The sequence below is a fragment of the Gallinula chloropus genome, assembly GCF_964237585.1.
Source record: "Gallinula chloropus genome assembly, chromosome: 4".
NCBI classification, from domain to species: domain Eukaryota; kingdom Metazoa; phylum Chordata; class Aves; order Gruiformes; family Rallidae; genus Gallinula; species Gallinula chloropus.
The window spans coordinates 36,533,154-36,547,721 of record NC_140088.1 but is presented as its reverse complement, the minus strand read 5'-3'; positions in this window follow the sequence as shown (position 1 = coordinate 36,547,721).

Genomic DNA, 14,568 nt, shown 5'->3' with positions numbered 1-14,568 from the left:
AATAACAGCACACACTGTTTCTCACAGCTGATGCGTCTCTCTTGCAGGACATGGTGCTGTAAGACTGTCTGGGGTACGTGGGATTGATTAGGGAGCCGTTACAGGGGGAAATGGGAATGAGAAACAGGCTGCCGAGTGTTTAACTCCGGAGAAGAAACTTGGCATTTCATCTTCTATCAACGTTTGCCTGTAACTGCTATTAACATTAATTATGGAGATACTTACATGAACACCCTGTTAGCCCTAATTAGAGTTAATGGAAGATATGCGTGGATGTTAACAGGACAAGAGACAACCAAGCTTCCATTTCTAAGGTTAAATATTCAGCAGCCCCCTCTTCGACATCTCCAACATCCTATAATCATGCAGTCAGACTTATGCAAAAGCAGAACAGCTTCTCCTGCCTTTTTTTTTTAAATTTATTTTTGTCTCCTACCCTCCCCAGCCCCCAATTATAGTCACTTTACACTATTTTTGCTTAAAGAGAAAACAACAACATAGCAGTGGCCTCAGTTAGGTTTGCTAGTTTAATTAAGCTACCTCTCCTCTATTCATAGTGCATCTTAGAAATCAGGCTTTATTAGCAAAACATTTGCTGTCATTTTTACTGTCCTTTTGATGAATACTAGCGGAGTCACTTAAGAGGAGCTGGAAGAGCTTGGCTCTTGCTGAGCAGAGACCTTGTGATAAAGGGCCTGACCTCTCGGGTAGGTTGTGTGATACCCAAGGTCTGCAGAGTTCCTGTCGCTGGGCTGTTCAAAGCTGGAAGGACAAAAAAAGACCTTTCTTTTGTTTGCACTCATTAGCTGCCTTTGGTATTTTGAAAACCAGCATCAGTGAAGAATTGAAGCTGCAACTTTTGCAGGTCTTCTCATGATCCTGATGTTGTGTATGACAGCATGTCCCTGCCCTAAACCTCTGCCTGACAAGTCAGTGTCCTTGTAGGAAGGGGAACTTGTAACCCTCCCTGGGAGGCCCCAGCCTGCCTTAGGTGCTCTCACACGCTCTTCAGGGCAGCTGTGCTTCCTTGTGGTCCATTCCCTTTGCTGCGGAGATACATGATGACCCCCAGGTGATCTGTTACATACTTACTGGGCTGCCTGTTCATTCATCATCACTTACTACTAGGCAAGCACCATGCAGGGCCCGTTTACAACCTTCTTACAACCTGTGGCTCCCTGGGGGTTGTAGGCTGAAGCCACAGGAGCGGCCTTCCCAGCTGTGGTGGCTTTCCCCTTTTTCCTGAAGCAGTTCCAAGCACAAGAGCTTCTGTGCATGGCTGAGGTCTGACATGCATCCATTCACAGGAAGTGCCCTTTTTGTTTGTTTGGTGATGTGTGTGTGTTTGCTTTTGGTCAAGGTTTGTAGTGTCTGTGTAAAGCTTTAAGGGCCCAGATTTAAACGGGTGGGGTGGGACAAAAAGTCTTTATAGGGTATTTTGCTCTGGTATCTGGAGTAAGTTATCTTGGTTGAGAGCTCTTGCTGGACACTGTTTAAAGTGGACAGATGTTGAGAAACCTTGTGCTGTGCTATGTAGGTGTGGTAGGTTGACCCTGGTTGGAGGCCAGGTGCCCACCAAAGCTTCTCTATCACTCCCCTCTTCAGCTGGACAGGGGAGAGAAAATACGACAAAAAACTCGTGGGTCAAGATAGGGATAGGGAGAGATCACTCACCAATTACAACAGACGCAACTTAGAAAAAATAATCTAATTTATTACCAAGAAAAGGAGAGTAGAGCAATGAGAAATAAAACCAAATCTTAAAACACCTCTCCTCACCCCTCCCTTCTTCCCAGACTCCACTGTACTCCCAAATTCTCTACCCCTTTCCCCTGGGTGGCACAGGGGGGCAGGGAATGGGGACTGCGATCAGTTCACTGTGTGTTGTCTCTGCTGAATTTTCTTCCTCAGGGGGAGGGCTCCTCACACTCTTTCCCTTCTCCAACGTGGAGTCCCTCACTCAGGAGACAGTCCTCCATGGACTTCTACAAAGCAAGTCCATTCCATGGGCTACAGTTCTTGACAAACTGCTCCAGTGTAGGTCCCTCATGGGGTCAGAAAACCCAATCCAGTGTGGGATTCTCTCTCCATGGGCAGCAGGTCCTGTCAGGAGCTTTCTCCAGCATGGGCTTCCCAGCGTGGAGGTCACAGCCTCCTCAAGGTGTCTCCACCTGCTCCAGCGTGGGTTCTTCACAGGCTGCATGTGGAATCATCCCCATCATCCTCCATGGGCTGCAAGGGGACAGCCTAGTTCACTATGGTCTTCTGCACAGGCTGCAGGCGAATCTCTCTTCCACCACCTGGAGCACCTCCTCCCCATCTTCTTTACTGACCTTAGTGTCTGCAGAGTTTCTCACATCTTCTCACTCCTCAGCTGCAAAAGCTGCTGCTAGGTTTGGTTTATTTTTCTTCTTAAATAAGTTGTCACAGAGGCACTACTGCCGTGCATGATTAGCTTGGTCTTGGCCACCGGTGGGTCTGTCTTGGAGCCAGCTCTGTTGGACCTAGGTGAAGCTTTTAGCAGCGTCTCACAGAAGGTACCCCTGCACCCCCATCTACCAAAACCTTTCCACACAAAACCAGGATAGCAGGGTTGCTAGTTTAGCTCTTACCTGTGTGGTTGAAATAGGTCTTAGTCCATTTTTATGGGAAAGAACCAAATTTTCTGGTGTGTCTACATCTAGATTTGTTACCAAAGGGACAGATCAGATACATCATATTTAGAAAGAAAAAAGCTCCCACATTCTAAAGTTTCTGTTAAATTGCTCACTAAGCCTTCAGATAGAGCAGGAAAGAAACCGGTGCTGTAACAGGAACATAGTTATGGGATGCCATTTTATTTCAGTTAGAAAAATGTGGCCTTGCTTGGAGCAAAAGCTGCCCCTCTGATGAGGCTTTGGTCTGGTTGTGTGGTTGGGAGAATGAAGGGCAGTCTGAGCGAAGATATTGCCAAACCCGATGAGGTTAAGCACCCTCTGCCCCAGGCAAATTCCTTTGTTTTTATAAGCCTCTACAGCTAGACTGTAAAATGGAGGTCTGCAGCAAAGCTGAGGTAATAGCCACAGGTGGTAACTTAAAGCTGCCTTCATGAAATAAATCCTGCGTTTTCTGTCCTTAAAATAAACAGTGGATGTGTGAGGTAAATTCCTCCCTATCGTGCCCGTGACTCCTATGAATGTATCATACCCCTTGAAGCAGATAGGCAAAGTCTTCAGCCAAATGTCGGTGCCTTCATTAAAATCAGGTTTGGGGTTTAGGTTAGTTGCTGATACCATATCTAGCAGCGTAATAGGTTTTTTTTTCCCCTGTTAAATGCCTGAATGCGATCTGACATTAAAAAAATTTCCAGTCCTAAAATGGATTTGTTTGTTTTTAATCTCTAGAGCAAACAGTAGTCCAGTAGAAGGGACTAATTTCAGAGTCACTGAGCCAACAGTAAAGATTTAAAGAATGAGAAAGTCATTATTCTGGATGCTTGGCGTAGGCTTAGGGATGTTACATTGATTTGCAGAAATTAATCCCCCCGGTCAGTACTGATAGATTCTGTAGTTATCTGGTCACCTCCAAATTGTCTTTACCAGAAGGCTATCCTGGCTATTACTTCAGAACGCTTTGGAGTCACCTAATTCATTTGTAATCTTCCCAGGACAGCAGGGAAAGCAGCAGGTATGCATTATCTGAGAAACCTGGGAGGTTTCACCCTGGGATAATGGAAAGGTAATATATTATCTGAGAAGATGTCACACCAAAAAATTAATTTCAGGAGCTGGTATTTATACAGGATATGTAAAGTGCTTTAATGGGCCTTGCTTCAAGTTCACTTTTATTCTTTCATTCCTTCTTTTTGACTCGCAGATGGGTTTGGGTGCTTCTGAGCAAAATCAGGTTTGCTAAATGACAGTGCATATGCAGAAATCGGATGGCGGAAGGATGAATGTGCTGCACGATGCGAGGTGCAGGTAAACAGTGTTGAGACTGTGCATTGCAGAAGGGAGGAGAAGTTAGGAAATGAAAGATAAAAGCAGTGAATCTGAAGCAAGAGAGAGATGCTAGCAAGCCTGCACTTGGAGGTGGTGGTGGTTTGGTCAGTCAGGACAGGGTGAGCCTCTGCACATTCCATCGGCTGCAGGACAAAGTCAAAGCTGTTCTGTCAGGTTTTACAGGGTAGGCCAGTGTCACCACCAGCTTTCTGCTTGGCCCCTAGGTAGTGTGGAGGCTCAGAAAGGGAGTCCAGCCTATCATGACAACAGATCCCTGAGCACATCTCCCACCTCTTGTATTTCTCTGTGCATCCTTGGTGCCTCATCTGCCCTCTCATGAGTTGAGCTGCGCTCTCCTGGTGCACAGCTTGAAAGGGTGGAGCTGGTTAAGTGTGGGCCCCGAGCAGTATGGGGCTGGTGCCAGTAAAGAGGAATACCGGAAGGCCAATTTACATGAGTGTACCCTGTGTGCAGATTAACATACTAATAAAGATGTAAGAACAAACCAGTTTTCCAAGGGCTGTAAATATGGGGAACCAGAGGGCAGGGTGGCGTTGGGGCATGCTGCTCTGAAGGTCAAGTTTCAAAATACATGTGGTTGGCAATAGCTCGCAGCTCCTATCCAGAGTGCCCTTTGCCTTCAGCAAACAAACACCTGTGCCATCCAGGAGTGTGGGGACACTGGTAATGATGGTCAGAGAGGTACCTCAGCTTTGTGGGGGGTGGTGTCTCCTTTCGAGATGGAATTGCCATGTCTCTCTTATCAATAGATTCTTCACTTAGGATTTTCCTAGTGAGGGGATGACAGCGTGAACCCACAGAGAAAACTTGCAGGGGGTGGCAGGCTGCAGGAGGGCGTTCTGGAGACATCAGCTCTTACATGGATGCTTCCATGTTTTTGAGCACATCATTGTGGGTAGTGTGGCAAAGGTGGGGTACAAACCAGCTGACCTTTCCCTATGCCATTGCCATGAGTTCAGAACTGTGAAGGGCCCCACCTGGGGTTTTGTACCTGAGTACTTTAAAATAACACCGGTGGCGAAACAAGCAAAATGCTTTTTGTCATTAGAACTGACAATACTTGGAATGCTGTCTTGCTGGATACTTCCTTTATCAACTGCTTTCAGTGCAGGCAACCTGGCACTCTCATAGGATGAATTAAATCTCTCAGATTCCATGGGTGGCAGGTAAGTGTTCTTATCAGTTATATTAAATATGGGGCGGGGGACAGGGTGATGGGTGTTACAGAAGGATGACACACCAACTTGAAATGACTTGCCAGAGCCTGTGAGTTTCGGTGAGCTATAAAGTGGTCTGAGCACTACATGGGGGACCATAGAAGCTGTTGAAGACAGGATGCTTGCAGGCTATCCTAGAGCAAAGCCACATCAGCTTTATAAAGGACATGGAGCTTCATAAAGGGCTTTCAGACTGTAATGTAGAAAGCAATCTAAGGCTTAAGTGGTATTAATGTTCTGATGCAAGGTGGCTTTGTATCATCAGACATGCAGAATGGTGACCACAAATCTTGTTTTGAAATTTGTCACAAAATTTATTCACAAATGCACTTGTACAGTGAGACTCCACAATGTTTTCAGAAAGATTATTCTTCCTATGCTGACAGCAGTGATGGGAGGAGAGGCTGTTAAATGCTGTCATTTCAGACAACTTTTCTGTCCTTGATACAGAGCTCACAGCAACTCTGCAACCTATCAGGGACAATGCCCCAGAAGGACCGTCTCTCCGTGCTGAGAATAGCTTGAACATCCTGTTGTTCCCTGTGTTTTCTCAGCCTAAACCTGGGCTCCTTTGGCCATTTTCCCTGCAAACCTGATTTTGATACTTTTAAATGTATCTTTTTGGGTTTTTTTTGACTGAAAAGCAACATCGCCTTCAAATTTCGTGCTGACCAAGAAAAGAGACGTAGCAAAGGTGTTGATATAGGTAACTTCAGCCACTGAAAACTGGTGTGACTTTGGAGTCAAAATTCAGTCCAGTCCTGATTGGCACAGAGGTCAAGCCTGTGGGGTCCAGCCCCTCACAGGGGATCTGGTTTTATGACTATATTCTGTTGTCCTTCTTAAAGAGGTTGCCTAGATTTTGTAAAAATAGGAATTTCCAGATTGGATCAGACCGTGCTCTTTTTTTGGGAGTGAAGAGCAAGGTGCTTGGCAGCCCAGCGACAAGTCAGGCTTTGTACTGTTTTAAGGCCACGAGACCTGCTTGTGCCTTCATCATTCACTGATAGATTTGAAATCATTCTATCCCTCATGATTTAAATTAAGAGGAGTTTTTATGTCTTCGGTTTCTAACTCCTGACTTCCAGCAGGTAAAATATCAGTGAAGACTGAGTAAAAGAAAATTTACCAGCATCCAGGTATTTCCATGGTTAAACTTGCTGTTTCAGTTTTGAAAGTGTCCTTATGATACCCTGTCAGTGGATGCCAATTCTTATGTATATGTATGATTGATGGTGCTTCAGGTTTTGCCCCAGGCTATTCCCAGTCTGCTCATGAGTGATGCTGGTAGTGAAGTTTCCACTGCTGTCATGATGTGTTATTTAGATTACAACAGAGCTAAAAATGTGCTGGCCCCTAACCACTTTGCAACACGAGATACAATCCTTTCCCCCCCTAAAGCTCACAAACCTTAAAACAAAGCCTGCCTGCGGAGACTCTTTGGCACTGTATTAAATATCCTTCCTGAGAAATGGTTTCTTACAATTATAGCCTTCCTAACAGGCACCGTGGGTAGTATCAACACAAAGCTATCTGTATTACATGGTTTGACCTGCTTTAACCCCAGCCAGTCTCCTGGAGATGTAGAAAATATCTGTTCCATACAAAGGTCTTGCCTTTCAGGCAAAGCAGAAGCGGTTTGTTTAGAGTGCCAGCTGCCTGAGAGGAGGCCGTACACTTTTCATGGGTGAAAGTCACCCATCAGCACGCAAGCTGCTGTCTGTGTGTGCAAAAAGTGAGTTGCTCCCCAAGTCACTCCACTTAAGACTCCCGCTGATGCACTGTGCTTAGGGAATTAAAGGATATTATGGGAAAGCAGGCATATTGTTTGTTACATTCACTTCATTAAGGGGAAAAAAGGATGATTTTTCAACTTTTAGCTAGCCTGAAATATTTGACCAAGATTCAAACTTTAATGGAGACTACATCTCTGATTGTGCTAGGTTTTTCCATGGTTAAAAATTCTTTCTTTTTCTTTTTCCCTTGAAAAAAGTAAGTCTGTCAGCAGTGTAAGTGGGATTTGGATCAGCCTCTGAGCAGATAAGTGGTAAGGAGATTTCTGCAAGGTTACTCGGTTCCCCTCCCTGTGTGAGGAAGGATGAGGGTGTTGTGGGGGAAGTGCTATAGGTGGCAATGGAAGCAAGTTCCCCCATATTCTCACCTCAGGAAAGTAAAGCTATCGCCTCCTTCAGACTCTTCAACATACATGCCTCTGATGGCCCAGTTTTTCTGCAGTGTGAAGGAGGTACCTCCAACACCAAGCCCCCCCCCCAGAGCGGGGTACATAGAGCAGCTGGAGAATGAGGTATGGAGAGATGCTTGGTGGCTGTGTGACCCCACACTGTGCTCTGAGCAGGACCGCAGAAAGTCAGCACACGTACTGTGTTCTCTCATTCGTGAGAGCAGCAGCGTGGCGCTATCCATGTTGCTTCATAAACACGGTCGAGGCATCAGTGGAGGAAGTTTAATTAGGCACCTTTTACTTCTTAATTTCTGGAAGCACTGAAATGCACTTGCCTGCCCGCCACACCGACCGCAGCCAGGTTCCCTGTGACCGATGCTGGGAGAGGTGGATGTGTTGCTATGGCACTGGGAGGTGTCTCCAAACCCCACCGCTCTGGCAGCTGAGCCGGCTCCCAGCAGCACGTCCTAATTGCGGCTGTGCAGCGACAAAACAAATACTCAGAGATTTCCATAAAGGCCATAATCAAAGGAGCATCCCTTGCTTTTTAATATGTGCTGAATGGGTTCATTTGTAAGCTTATTACGACTTCAGAGAGAGAAGCTATCAGGGTGATCATTACTTGCCTGTGCGAATAGCAAGGAAAACCGTGGCATGTTCCAGAATAACCCCCTTTTTAATGTCGGCACTTTCAGATGCATTAACAATAACTAGCCATGCTATCTTTCCCATTTCCCTTGCCATGAGTAAGGACAGAAGAGAAAGAAGGGGGACAGTGAACTGCGTGCTTTTGAGATAAGTTCAGATGAAGAGAAAAATGAGGTGTTCAGAGAGCAGCAAATTCACCGGCATGACATTGTGTGCCTTGATGCAGTATCTGTTATCCATTGGGAAAGCAAAAGCAGCTGGGAGCCAGCCTGCAAGTCTTGGCTCATATCTCACTTCGGCCCTCTACTCCTGTCATCTATGTATGAATTGTGCTGAGGGTCTTTTTGTCTGCCTGGAACCTGATTGTTGCTGGAGCGCTTAGGTTATACATCTTTTGAAGGAAGAGAGAACATTCAGAAACACACATGCCAAGATTATGGGATTTATTAAGTCTCGTTTATTTTTCTGCGGAACATCTGAAGTTCTGTTGTGGGCGGTGGCCGTGGTTCTCTCTCTGCTCCTTCTTACTCTTTCTTAATCAGAAGTGTATGTAGCAAAAGATTTTGGATGGTAGGGTGTTCATACTTTAATCGGGACAGGTGTGGTTGAAGTCAGTCATATTTACCTTTCAAGCCACATTGCTGCAGTTTTATGGTTTAGAGTAAGTTAAAGGTGCAGATTACAGTGAAATTCAGTTTATACTTGCATGTAGAATATATATGAGATGTCTTATCAGTTTGGCTATAAGCAAGGTAAGTTTTACTTCATGTCTGCCTGTATTCCCTAGGTTATTTCTCATGACCTTGGCTGCATTCAAGCTTTCCTAGACATATAACACCTATAGCTTGTGAAGTGTATTTATTTCCTAAATAAATACATCACCCCGAATTCTGAGCTGTGGGATGAAGAATTTCCTGTTGTGTTTAGACTCCATGGCACTGTGGGATGCATCGTTATTCTTCTTGTTAAAAACATTTAAAGGATGACCAGAATCAGATAAATAATGCCCCTTCCCAGGTTTATAGCAATATTATTTACTGGTTTATTTAGCATTACTGATGTTCCTTGTTTAAGATCTGCTTTTTCTTATGGGATGTTTTTCCCAACCTTTGCTTCTCTAGACTGAGTAAACCTGACTGTTCATGACTGTTGTGTCTGTGTAGCAGTTACTTTGAAGAATGAGAATTTATTTTTAAAGTTGGGTTTTTTTTTGTATGTGTACAATAGTTCATACATTTGAAGTTCTGTTTGGGATTTCTTTCTTAAAAGCAATTGTTAGTCCCACAATAAATGGTATTGAAGGGTGGGGTGGTTTTTTCCCCACCTCTGCCTTCTGAAAAAGCACAGAAAACAACAGCGGGGAGGGTGGGGAGAGTTAACTTACTGATTTACAGTTTCATTCTGCATTAAAACAGATGATAAAAGCAAGGGTTTCAAATTCAAATTCCCTTGCCCATGGGCCCTTGCCTGTGCCTGTGCTCAGCTGGTCTGGGGCTGCTTTTCTTTACTAAGGAGAGATCATCATCATCATCTTTTTGATACAAGGCCCTGTGACTCATAGTAATCTATTTTGATTGCTTCCTTACTTGAAAATCAATCATTTTCCTCCACTGCATTGTTTCCCTGTAGCCTGCAAAGTATCAGGAAACTTCTTAAAATATTGGAAACCGTGGTCTGAGAAGGACCAGGTTGCCACAGCAACTGCCCAGTGTTTCTGAGGTTTATTCCTGCATCTTTCAAAACAATCACGAATGCCACAAGCCGCTGAGGCATTCGCTGCAGACAAAAGCAGGGCTGTAGGAAAAGAGAATAGAAAAGAGCATCAAGCAGTCAGTTTTTGTAAAGGTGAGATGTGTCAGGCTGGGGGAAGAAGTGGCAGGCATTTACACTTCATGTTAAATGCCCGAAGTGCCTGGGATGCCATGCAGGCGTACAGAGGGTTTCGACACTTGACTGTATCTGATCTGACGTGACAGTGGATAATGTCACTTGGCTTGTGATGCAACTCTGTTGTCTGCTTAGTAGGGTGACATTTATTCTATCCTGAAGGGAAATATTTTCAAATGTAGGAAGCCAAAGTTAGCCACATCCTTTTTGTATGCCAGACTTCTGTCTAGGACAGAAGATGCCAGTCAAAGACCATAACTTGTTGGCCAGATGCAATCAACATTTTCATGGATTTGGGGCTGTTCTCAGTATAGACTGGTGAACTGTGGGTCAAGAGATCTAGCACATCCATTTCCCTTTTAGCCTTGTTTTTCTTATCTGGTAAACAGAATTAATATTGTTATATCATTGGTGCATGTAATCTTTGAGTCATCTGTTTAGAGAGACGGACAATCCAGTACCATATGGTTCTATTGTACTGCAGTTAATACAAGGGAAAATCCACCTCTGACCTGTCCAAGGACGTTTTTTTAAGGAACAGAACTTAAAAGAGTTGCAGGCTATCAGATGTGTTGGTTCTGTATGCTCTCTTTCCTGAGACGGCTGATGTCTGTGAGTGGAAAGCTGTAGGAAAGAGCCAGACATGATTACCTATTGAACTTTGCTTTCAAAGGGGCCAAAGCGAGCAGTCTGTGTTTAGAACAGTGCTGTATGTATACTTGTTTTGTTTGAAACAGAGTGGTTTGTGGCCTGATGCTGTAGCGGCACTTCAAACGCAGACCCCAGCACTTGCAGCAGCATGGCGACAGTTGGGAAAACAGGGTCTGCTCTGGGACTTCTGCTCTTGGCCATCTGCGTAAATGTGGGAGATTTTGCCTCCGTGTGACCTCGTGTGTTCTGTACACACACTGCACATGTTTGCTAATGTAAAACAGAGGTGGCTAGAGTGTTGCATTGTCAGGTTTGTTGCAAAGCTGGTGTTCCTCATACGAAGCCCTGAGAGGTTCAGTGCAGCCCTGTTTATCATCCTGTGTGTGACTGATGTGCTGTTATGCACTGCCTTTTGGTGGCAAAAACGTGTCTTCATTAAAAGCGGAACAGTCAGAGGTCAGGAAGGGATGTGGCCCGGTTGTCCCAGACACTCTGCTCAGGAAGGAAACTTAGGGTGGTTTTAGCAGCAGCTCGGATTCATTTAAACACCATCCCAAGCCTCATATGATTTTAGTGTTATAAAAGCCAATCAGATTATTGTTTTAAGGTATAAGATGCCCCTCAGGGCTTTGCTCACTCAACTGTACTGAGGAATTAAATGCTCTCAGGCAGTGCAACAGCATCATTCACTCTGGTGTTGCAAGGCAAGGCAGTCATCGCTAGTAAATGGGCCCGTATTACAGTGACATTAGCATTTTAATGCAACTAAAGAGGAGGTAGATTGACTGTAATTTAGTATCTAGTTGCATGGCCTTTCGCGGGTCCCCCCCATCGCTGCTCCATGGGGGCCGATTATAGTTATACAGTGCACTTTGGAACCTAATTGGATTTACATGCAGTAATGTAGTCGTGTCACAGCAATGACTCTGCTATGCAAGCACTATGAAATTCCAGTGCAATTAGTTTTTTATGCAGGAGCAGTAGTTACAGGATATGCACGGGGCTGACAGTGTGGGCTGAGTTCCAGTTCAGGAGCAGCAAATGTTGTACTTTTTTCGGAAGGGAATATTAATCATAGAATCATGGAATGGGTCAGGCGGGAAGGGACCTTTAAAGGTCATCAAGTCCAGCAGGGACACCTTCAACTAGATCAGGTTGCCCAGAGCTTCATCAAACCTGACCTTGAATGTCTCCAATATTAATCTGATCCTGCTTCCACAGAGATGTTTCTCCTCACCCTTCACCACAGAATCACAGAATGGATAGGTTGGAAAAGACCTTTAAGAGCATCCAGAAGCACTGATCTCTTGTGGACATCCAGCAGGACATGACTTCTGTCTTCAGCTTCTCCTTTGGCTGGAGAAGCAGGCTGGCATGTGTTTCGGTTTCTCTAGACCCTGCAAATGTGGTGAGCAAAGGGCACTGGCAGTAGTTAGGGACACTTGTGAAGCACGCCACTGGTAAGGCATCTGGTGGCCTTCCTGCACTGGTTAATAACATGCAGAAGACTGGATTTCTCTCAAAGACAGGCCTTGCTTCTCCATCTTGTGCCCTCCCTTCATTTCTTGTTTCACTTGCTACCTTGTTGACTCTATCCGCCTCTTTTCTTTGGCTCTCCAACTTGCTGCATGAGACCAGGAGGACTCATGAGTGTAGCTGCTTTTTTCCTCATCAAAGCCTGCTCCTCACAAAGACCTGCTCTAAAAGCAGGGAATATGAAGAGAAGCTAGTGCTCAGCAAGGAGACTCAGTGCAGTGGCTGGGAGCTGAGCGAGGAGGCAGGACAGTGTGCCAAACGCAGCTGCTCAGCCAGCCGAGGCAGCAGGACTTGCACGCGTGCAGCTCCAAGGAAGGGGGCTTGGCCTCCGCTCTTCCTCCAGCTTTTACTGTGTTTCCCCAGCGACTGTAATTAAAGGCATCGGGCTGCTGGAGTCGCAATTAGGCATGGTGGTTTTGCGCTTTCTGCAGTTCTCCCTAATGACAAAATCGTAGCTATTAACCAAAGAGCCTGTTTGGCAGGAACGTCCTTCCCTTTAGGGCCATAGAGTAAGATGGAGTATTGCTATTGTTTGGCACCAAATACACTCTTTCATCCCCTCTGACACAGCACCTGCTGGTACCTATCGAAGCATTTAAGCTCTTCCTCTCAGTGGTGCTGTAATTTCTTTAAAATATTGTGACTTAACGGGAATAAAAAAAATAAAATTCCTCTCCCACACAGACCTTTGAGGGCTCGTAGGGATGTAATTATATGCACGCACAGTAGGAGCAGGAATCGTATCATTCTGGTTATTTTCCTAATGATAGGTTTGTATAGCACAGTGTCATCTCTGCTTTAAAGTTAGAGCCATCTTTTCCAGGCAGTAGTTGTCCCAGGATAGTGGCATTGGAGGATAGGACAACTGAAGAAACTGTCTCAATTGCACATGCAAAACAGAGGATGAGGTATCACCCCACCCAAAAGAAAAAGATTAAAAGGTAGAGTTTGGCACTGTGCTCTGGCTGTCAAAAAGCAGCAGTGACAGTCTCTTGTCCCAGCTGTAGACTTTCAAAGCCCCTTTCCAGAGGTCCCAGAGCCTGCTGCAACTGTCTCCCAGCCCTTCACATAGCACCTTCTGAATTTCCCACTGGTGGTAAAACTGTAGTGATCCAGGGTGGCCTTCATACACAGCCTTTTATATAAAGCGGGGCAGTTTAGGCACTGCTCAGCAGATGCCTTCAGTACCTTGCAGCAGAGGTGGGTCAGTTTGCTATAGATGCTTGTACCTTCCAGATTTCCAAAGGGAAGCTGTCCATCCTCATCATTCAGAGATGCAGGTCCACAGTGTCAGAGGAAGGACATTAAGTGTGAGGAATTTAGTGCAAACCAGAAAATCTATGGACAGTCATTCTGTGGTTTATGTTATAATACTTACAGCTACCTTGAAACTCTCTGTTTTCTTCCTCCCAACAACTAACGATGGACTTTTGCTCACAGAAATTTTAATGGGAGGCAATTTTCAAAGATGTGTTCACAAATGTTTGTGGGGAAACGTATTAAATGCCCACCCTCCAGAAATCACCGGGAAATGCTGGCAGTGAGGGAGCAGGGGTAGGCCCAGGTGACTGACTTGATCCCTCTCAGGGAAGCAGTGGCTTCAGCAAAGCTGTGAGTGGTCCAAAATGGCTTTTGAAGGATGAGTGTGTTACTGCACCAAGCAACCCTGTGTAAGTACCAGACCCTTATAGCATAGGGCGTTGTTTGAATAGTTAAAGGCTGCCCCTTCCCCACAGTTTGGGGTTGGGACTGTGTTGGATGGGTGGAAAAAACAGCCAGGGAGAGGGTACTGCCTCGAGGAGGCAACAGTTACACAAGCATGCTGTGCACAATACTCTGTAGTCTTACCTCACCTTTGGCTGTCATTAGCATCGTGCAGGCAGAAATGAGAATTTCCTGAGAAAAGTGTGAGTCAAGGGCAGTGGCACTCTGCGCCCGGGTTTCCCCGCCTGCGTCAGTTTATCTCATGCATCTGGGTAGACAGTGTGGTGCTGTCACCCTTCCTCTCTGTGGCTGCTTCCCAGGCTGTGACAACCAGGCAGAGAAAATAGTTTGCTCATCTTGGTGTGAGAGCTGGCTGGAAGAAAAAGGGATAGCGCCTGGTGTCTTGGGACGCTGCTCCTAATGGCTGGGCTGGGCTTCCCAAAGATGCATTCCATCTCCCTTCCTCTGCCTTTTCCATTTTCCTGGTAAATGGGGTGTAAAGTCACAGCAGATTAAAGTTTGTCTAAACCTCCCATAAAATATTGAAGGTGCAGCTGGTATTAATCTAGTCCTGTTGTGGTACGAGGTGCATGTGTAATGGGGCTATAGATTTACATGTGGTCTGTGGGCATTTAAAACACCCCAAAGGTTGTTAAAGAGATTCTGAGGAACTGGATCCCTCACTGGGTATTGAAAGCTCTTCATTAGTGCTAATGTATACTAAATTAAGGTGGCAATTAGA